Here is a 9,337-nt window from a genome sequence, read left to right on the forward strand (position 1 = left end):
GGATCTACAACCTATCCTGAAGTACGATCTTCACTCTCACAGATCTTGAGAGACAGACCAGTCCTTGCTTACAGTCGGCCCCCCAACCTGAAGCATATACTTGCCAGCAACTACACACCACACAACACTAACCCAGGAACCAATCCCTGCAACAAACTCCATTGCCAACTCTGTCCGCATATCTATTAAAGGGAACCATCATAGGACCTAACTACACCAGCCACACCATCAGGGGCTCATTCACCTGCACATCTACCAATGTGATATATGCCATCATGTACCAGCAGTTCCCCTCTACCATGTACATTGGCCAAACTGGACAATCTCTACGCAAAAGAATAAATGGACACAAAACAGACATCAAGAATTGTAACATTCAAAAACCAATAGGATAGCACTTCAATCTACCCGGACACTCAATAACAGACTTAAAAGTGGCAATTCTTCAACAAAAAAACTGCAAAAACAGACTTCAGCGAGAAACTGCAGAACTAGAATTAATTTGCAAACTGGACACCATCAAATTAGGCCTGAATATAAAGACTGGGAGTGGATGGGTCACTACAAAAAGTAATTTTCCCTCTGCTGATACTCAGACTTTCTTGTCAACTGTTGGAAATGGCTGACGTCCACCTTGATTGCATTGGCCTCATTAGCACTACAAAAAGTAATTTCCCCTCTCTTGATATTCACCCCTTCTTGTCAAGTGTTGAGATTAGGCCACTTCCACCTTAGTTGAATTGGCCTTGTTAGCACTGACCCCCCACTTGTTAAGGCAACTCCCATCTTTTCATGTGCTGTATATATATACTGCTTACTGTATTTGTCACTCCATGCATCTGATGAAGTGGATTTTAGCCCATGAAAGCTTATGGCCAAATAAATTTGTTAGTCTCTAAGGTGCCACCAGGACTCCTCATTGTTTTTGCTGATACAGACTAACACGGCTACCACTCTGAAACTTAGTTATATTGTGATATTCTGGGATCAGCTGGGAGCTGCTCTACTTCTTACAGATTGTCCATCATGTTAATATAGACACTGGCAGAAGTGTACTGCTTTAATAACAAGAAAGTTTAAAATAAAAAAAAATAATTACAAATAAAGCTAAGTCTGGAAATCAGAAGGATTACAATGTAATTAACAAATTAATAATAAGCTTGACCTCATTATGTTCATTGTTGAACTAGACATCATGCAAATTTAATAATGCGCATTAGATTGCAATTGCCCTGTTGCCCTTTCCAACAATTAGTACCTACTGGGATTCCTGAGGAGTTCCCTAATCAGATAACTTGCCTGGATGTTATTCTAAATACACAGTGTTTGGTTGAAAGAATATAATTCTGTAGATGGCAAAAAGCAATTTATCTTACTTTGCAAGATTCATACTGAAACCATGGCTCTCTTGGTTATATAGTCAAAATCAATTCACACCGCCATTCATTGTGCCTCAGGGATGAACAGATGCAGTGTCTGTGTCACATCCAAAAGAGCTGCTTCCATTATACTCCATTCCCACCAAAACAAGCCTAATTCAATTGATTCTCTAGATGCCTCTGTGAAGGTGACAAGGGACAAAGCACTGCAAAAGAGAGCAACATCCTTCCTGAACAGCTTTTAGAGTGCTAGGAGTCAGAGCCTTCATAGAGGAGGATGCTCCTAGCCCAGGGATCTTGAAGTCCTTATTTTGCAGAGATTTTTCTTTCTAAGACTAAGAAACAATAATGTGGAGAAGGAAAGTGATTTTGGTTTTGTCATCTTTGACATTTAAAAACAATCAATCACAATTGTTATAATTGTTCTTATTTCTTCCTCCATCATTTAAAAGACAACGATGAAAGACTTAGAATCCCCCTCTGTCACAGCAAAGTATGAATGCACTATTATATTTTGCCTTTTATCAGAAGGGGGTCAGCCAGATCTTCAGCTGGTGTAATTGTGCATTGCTGCATTGACCAACTGTCTGAAGATCTGGCCCAAAAGCTTTATTACCTTTAAATGAAGATTGCTAGTTAAAGTTGAAATTTAAAATACCATGGGTCAGATCCTGAGCTTATCAAATATATCAGGAGTTTGTTTCCTCAACATTTGTGACTTTAAACTCTTCTGAATTTACATTGCACATAATATATCCATGAGACTTTCCAGTCTGATTCACAAAAGAAACCAATTTTAAAGTATTGAATTTTCAATGGGATAAAAATTCTGTTTTCTACCAAATTCTATCTTCCAGTTTAAGTAAGAGACCCCAAATTCTTCATAGAGATATTATTAGATATGATTATGACATAATTCTGATGTATTTTATGCAAGATGGGTCATGCGAGATATCATTGAAAAGGTTCTGATTTACTGAATCTGATTATCCTATTTGTATGCATGTATCTGAAGTTAGGAATATTGACTATGTATTTGTATTATAAACATGTTTATGCATGGGGAATGCCCACTAGACAAAAGACTCTAGGTCTAAATGGCTGGCTGGGAAGGGCCTGTGACGGGTTCGGTCACAGAGACTCCCTTGGGATTGCCACCTGATGTGCTGAATTTACCTCTGAGCCCATTTTCCCTGCCAGCTTGGGACTCAAGAACCCTGTCTTGTTGAGGCAGACATGCTAGCCTGCTGCAACACAGACCCAGGACTGGTCCACACCCCCAAAGCTGCAGACTTTAACCTAAAATTGCTCAGCAGGCCACTTATCTCCAGCACCCAGACACTCAGTTCCCAAATTTTCGGTTTCCATTCCTAATTGGAATGAAAATGAGTTTTGAAATCCTTTGTCAATTTGAATCAGCACTGTTTATGTAATAAATAACAGGGGGCCAAAACCTAAATCCTTTCATAGTCAAAACTTATGCTGAAGTCAATGGGAGCTTTGACTGAGTAAGGATTTATGGATTCAGCCCAATATTTTTAAAACTCGTTCAGGACAAAAATCTGTTATTTATAATATTCTCCCTACCACAATGTGTTGTTTCCTTCAGCTTCAGGGAACATAATTTTACCAAGCGCTAACTGTGGTAGAAACTAATTACTAAATTAAAAAAAATATATAGCTCATCCAACGTGTAAGATGGCACCTCCGTGACATTTTGTTCATATATCTCTTTGTCTCTCTTCATGAACTTACTACCCTTCACATGCTTGAATTAAATTAGACCTGATAATCTTGACATTAAAAAAAGAGATCCCAAGCGCTGCGGGCAAAGAGTGGCCTTACTGTCGATGAAGTGACCCTAACAGAGTTTAATTAGCGTGCAGTCTAGATTGTACGTGTTAAAACACAATCTATTCAGCCTCAGTTTTGTTTTGCAACACCTTTTCATGATATATTTATTTACTGGGATTTTTTCCTTCTGGGGAAAAATAAACGGATAACTTTTCACTGTCAGTGACAGCATTTTGCAGATGGCATTTGAAAATTGAATCTTAAACTTTTAAAGTTGTTTCACCATTTGTTTTTAATGCACCCATCATGTTATGTAGGCACTAATATTATTATTGATATGAATGGAGTATTATTTATGTAATTTACTCCAGATCAGTCATGGAATAACCACCAGCAATAGGAGTATGGTACCATTCAGAGGCACCCATCATCAGAATTGGGGCCCTAGGATCTTTGGGGCCAGGCAAGCATATGGCCAACACTGTCCCTACTTCAAAGAGCCTACAGTCTAATAAACAAGTAGCATACAAAGGGGATACGGGCAGGTTTACAGTTAAATACAAGCCATATACAAACGGCAAATAATTAATTGTATATCAATTTGCATTTTAAAATGATTACGTCTGGGAAAAAGTAAGTGCCAGCTATCACCACCTGGCTGATTTTTTATGTAGTTTATCTTATGGGGTTTCCTAAAATAAGTAATTCTCAGTAGTATTATACAAAGGCGAGGACAAAGAGGTGGGTCCTTCATTTTGCCCTGAAAAGGGTCAGATTTGTGGACATCTTCATCTCTTGGAGGAGGGTGTTCTATATGATGCTATCATCAGGCGTGCTCCTCTCCCTCCTTCTTCTCCACAGGAACCGACTCCAGTGGTAGTGCCTTCACCATACCCTTTTGTTTTAAATTCTCTTCACTATTTCCACAATAACTCTGTGCAACAATCTATTTACAGCACTAACAGCAATTTTTGACTCTATCCCCTAGACCTGAGGGGAACAGGTCTCCTCCCTTGAGGCCTCTATGTAACTGGGCTCACCCAGCCCTAGTCCCCAGAGTCACTGCTACCTCATTTGGGGCCCTAAGCAGGAATCCCACCCTCCAATACTAAAAGATGCACCTTCTTATAATAAAAAGTGAATAGGGGCCCCCTTGAGCTGCACAGGCAAGGGCATCATTTCAGATTTTGGTGGTAGGGGGATAACTTTAACTACTTAGGCATCTAAAAACTAGGTTTTTTGCAGATAATAACAGAAATCATCTGACAGAAAGAAAAAAATTATATATGAATGCTAACTAAAGCCATATTTTAGGTTTATATGTAAGGTTAGAATAATCAGGAAATAATATAGGAAGATATTCCCAATACTAAACCTTGAGGTATCAATTTTGGAGCTTTAATACAGATATCAAAAACACACGTTTGATACTTGGTACACTATCTTTAGTAGAGATAAATAAAAATAAATAAAATCTGATTACTTTCTCTAACAGACACACTCTGTGTTACTGCAATTATCTATTGAGTTTTAGTCAACTGTTTTTCACTCCACTAAAAATGTATATTTTTTAATTTTAACATTATTCAATTAAGTTTTTTCTTCTTTTATTAAGAAGGGGATTTATTTTTAAAATTGTTTTGGCATTTATATTGACCAACCACATATGTGACTCACTAAGATTTGACTCCATCATTGCTATTAGTATTAGACTTGGCATCACATTTATTTTCATATGAATTTTAAGTTATTTTAAAGATCTAACTAAAAATACAATTTGAAAATAAGCAGCCTTCATCTGCACAGTGGCTAAAGTTTTGTGTTTGGCTAATTTTTAATTTTTTTTAAACTGGCACTGCTAAGGTGAGTACAAGCTAAATTTACATTCTAGAAGGATACTATTATTTGATTGTACCACTTTACATAATGAATGACAAAGCACAATATGGTAATGAAAGTAATAATCATAATTACTCAGCCAGGACAGGTTAGGCATTTTAGAACTCGCTACTCAAAGAATTACATTTAAGCGTAAGAGCGAAATAAAATTATGAGTCAAAAAACTAAAACAACAGCACTGGAGTCCTTAATGAATTTGAGAGAATAAAATTACAGAGAATATCTGGCCTTGCACATTTTGACAGGAAGTACCAAGTAGTAACACCACCAATACAAGTGTGTGTGAGAGAATGTGTGTGTTGGAGGCATGTGTGTTTGTGTGTGTGTGCGCCTGAGATAGTGTGTCTTAAGACAAGCACTCAGGATCGTGAATGTTTGTTCAGTACGGCAGCAGCCACAGCACCCACTCCAAAGCCAGAGGCACCAGCACCGACAGGCTCCCGCCTCCCAACTCAGCTCAGTGGAGACCAGGTACATAGGTGGGGGAAGGGGACACCCTGACATGAGCCATCACTCGACTCTACACAGCAGATCAGGAGTCAGGTTCCCGGTTCCAACCAGCATGGCCAGCAGCAGCTCCATGGCAAGGGGCTGGGGCAGTGTGCCTGCAGATGGCAGTGGAAAGGGGCAGGGGGGGAGGGGCAACATCTGCCCTCCTGCTACAAACTTCATCCAAATGTGGTACTAAACACGAGGGTGGGTGCAGGTGCCCCCTTCCTGAACTGGGTACCCCAGGGGCCCTAAGCAATTGCTAAGACTGCTTATGCCTAGTGCTGGCTCTGCCTCTCTCCCCCCTTGGAACGCCCTTCCTGACTCCTTATCAGCCTTGAGCTGATGGGCTAATTGGCTCCTTATCCTGGCCAGCCTGATTGTCTAATTACCTCTGTTAGCTTTCTCCAGAGGGAACTAATTAACATCTGAGTAATCAGGGGAACTGATTAACATCTGAGTGATCAGAGTGCAGGCTCACCCATTCACTCCCTGCATGTTAAGGATGAAAGTTAAACATTTAAAAGTCAGGAAGTGCAAAAGTTAAGGCTGCATACACAGCCTTAACTGTGCCTAAACTGAAGACTGTATATGCACTTACATGATAACATACAATTTCTTGATATAATTCAGTATAACATTCAATTTCTTTCTCCAGCCTTAGATACACATGTGGAACATTGTCATACCGGTCCAATATTAAGCATATGAAAAAATCTATATCTAATTAAATTCTGTCTCTTCTTTGGTATGCTTCTGAATAATTTCTGCCTAGTCCTCCTCTCATTATGACCAGTGGCTCATTTCCTATTCAATTCAATGGGAGCAGGGTCATCTCCTTTGTTGGCTACAGTGTACAGGACAGATACAGATTACAGATATTACAGATACAGTAATACAGCCAAGAACAGAAATGTAAATGTTTCACAAACTGTTTCTAAGATAAATACACCTGTGGCCTTAATCCAAAATCTCATTGACATCAATGAAAGTCTCTCCATTGACTTCAGTAGGGTTTCGATTAGGCACCTGGGACATCCATTTATATGTATACATATATAGGGAATGAAGTATGGTTTGGTGAATGGAATTCAACCCCAAATCCATGGGTAGGCTGGAGGGTTGCAGCGGTGTCCCTGTAAAATTGCTGTTCTAGTCTATGAGCTATAATGGCAGCTACTCTTCCTCTATGCACTCTAGGCTGGGATCACAATCGGTGGATCATGTACTCACATATTCAGTGGCCACTCCTCAGGTCTTCCCACAATAGCCTCTTTCATACTAGCCACACCAGAGCCAGTCCTGTCCCAGTGGCATGCAGGGAACAATCTGCCTTCCCACTCTGCCCACAAATGTCCTCTATCCCATCTTTATCCCACTCCTGACAGGGGGCAGTGAGAGGTGGGAGGGTTAGCTCAGTGGTTTGAGCATTGGCCTACTAAATCCAGGGTTGTGAGCTCAATCCTTGAGGGGGCCACTTAAGGATCTGGGGCAAAAATCAGTACTTGGTCCTGCTAGTGAAGGCAGGGGTCTGGACTCAATGACCATCCCTTCCAGTTCTAGAAGATTGGTATATCTCCAATTATTAGTCATGTTTGGGTCAATCCTACCCACACTGCACATCTATGGTGCCCATGGTCCAAGGATCTGAATACATTAATGGCCAGAACACCTCACATGAGTTAATTAGGAATTAATTCATTTTATAAAATGGGTGAACTGAGGCAAAGAAAGTTTGACTGACATGCCCACAGTCACAGTAGCAAAACTAGCAGCAGGACTCAGGAGTCCTGGCTCCTAATCCCCTGCTCTAAGCATTGGCCACATTAATTTCCACAGAAGGGCTAACATTCTGATTTGGGGAATGGCTGGAACGTGCTGTGAGGAAAGATTTAAAGGAGAGAGTGTGAGGCTGGGTAAAGATGTTTACCGAGTATGTGGGGATGGGTCACAATTAACTGGCTATCGACCTTAGTTTTGTTACTGCATATTAAACAGAGTTATGGCCATGTACTCAGATTGAGAAAATGGTGGTTTTAGTCCAAAGCTCAATCAGCTTCCAAGAACAGACAGCTTTCAAGAACATACTTATTAGTGTTCATTTTATGATTCTTATACCTTCAGCTGAAGGTATAAGAATCATAAAATGAACACTAATAAGTAGTATCTGAAAATTTATATCACTAAAAAGGTGGGATGGTAATGCTAATGGTCTGGGGGTGTTGGGCTAAATGGAGCAGCAGTTCTTCCTCCATCCTAATCTGTTTTGTGATCATGTTCAGTGCGGGTCTGAGCCAGGAGGTGCTGAGTGTCTTCTGACATGAACAGAGCAACCTCAATTCATTCTGAGGTCAATGGGAGTTGGGGTCATGCAGCACCTCTGAGGAGATGCTCAGCTCCTTGCAGGATCGAACCCATAATTAGAATGGTTTGTCAGGTTCTCTGTTGTTGACAGCTACCATTTGTTATTTAACTGTCCTGCAACTGTTCTGCACATTTGCATTTGAAAGTCTATGGGCCAGATTCATCCTTGATATGAATACCTGAAATCAAGGGGGTTACTCCAGAAATGAATTTGACCATATGTGCCCTTGCAGTTTGTTCATTATATCCAGAGTGATCCAGTTATTTTATGTGCACATTCTGGGCCAGATCTTTGGGAGCTATGCCAGTTTACTCCAGCTGATGAGCAGATACCCATTGAAGAAGCTGGGGCTATGCACATTGAATGTCTACTTTGCAGGTAGCAAATAACTGAAGACCAAATTATGCATAGATAAGCTGCTGGCCTACTGTGACTATTGAAAAATGTCCTCCAAATGACCCAGAAAGTCCAGCAATCATAAGATAAGAGCATATACACCTTCTACATAATGTTTAATACATCCAGAAGAGACTAAAAAATTCATTTTACGAAGTTTATTAGGTGAACCAAACTCTCATTACAAATGCAGCTTCATTTCAGCCGTCACTTCTTGATCACACCACAAAGAAATGTGGAGAAACAGTTCTTTGGTGATTCTCTATTCATATTCAAGCCTCAATAATGCAGCTACAAAGGAGTCATTCGTTCATATTTAACAGTAGTTTGGTTTGATTATGTTTTCCCAAGTACTGGGAAAATCTGTAGTACACTAAGCATGTGAAATCTCTGGATGAAAACTGCCATGGACACTTGTGGATTATTTCTATATAACTCACCTCTGTTCTGGCCAGGCAAGCCCCACTTCACCTCTAACGCTCAGTCTGGGAAATCAAAGTTGTAACCTTCATCCTGCTGTCCCATCCCTGAGCACTTGTTGGGATTTATTGTACGTTCCTGATCATTTACATAGAACAATAGTCCATCATTCAAGGGTACGAGTTAGCTAAACCTGTCATCAAAGAGTGGGAAATGAAGTGTGACAAACTTCTTCGCGATTAATGCCCACAGCGGTGCGGTATGACAGCAGCCGCACTGATGTGACAACCCCCACAGCAGAAATGGGACATTAATTTAGTGACATGCTTGCCTGTCTCTCTCCTTCAGTTTTTTTCCTCTCAAGGATGAGTGGACGCGGATACAGTTTCCTTCCAGCCTGCAGGGTGAAAATCCCACTTCTGAGACTTACTTCAGCAGATGAACTGAAATCCCCTGACCCCAGCAGAATCTACTGTATTATTGATGATGAACAAAAGGAACAGCACTTAAAACAATTCATATTCTTTCCTTGGGAACTGATGGTCCAGATGAATTATGCATTACTCGGGTATTGTAATTATACACTGTACAGCAA

This window comes from Gopherus evgoodei, chromosome 3, assembly GCF_007399415.2.
Source record: "Gopherus evgoodei ecotype Sinaloan lineage chromosome 3, rGopEvg1_v1.p, whole genome shotgun sequence".
NCBI lineage: Eukaryota > Metazoa > Chordata > Testudines > Testudinidae > Gopherus > Gopherus evgoodei.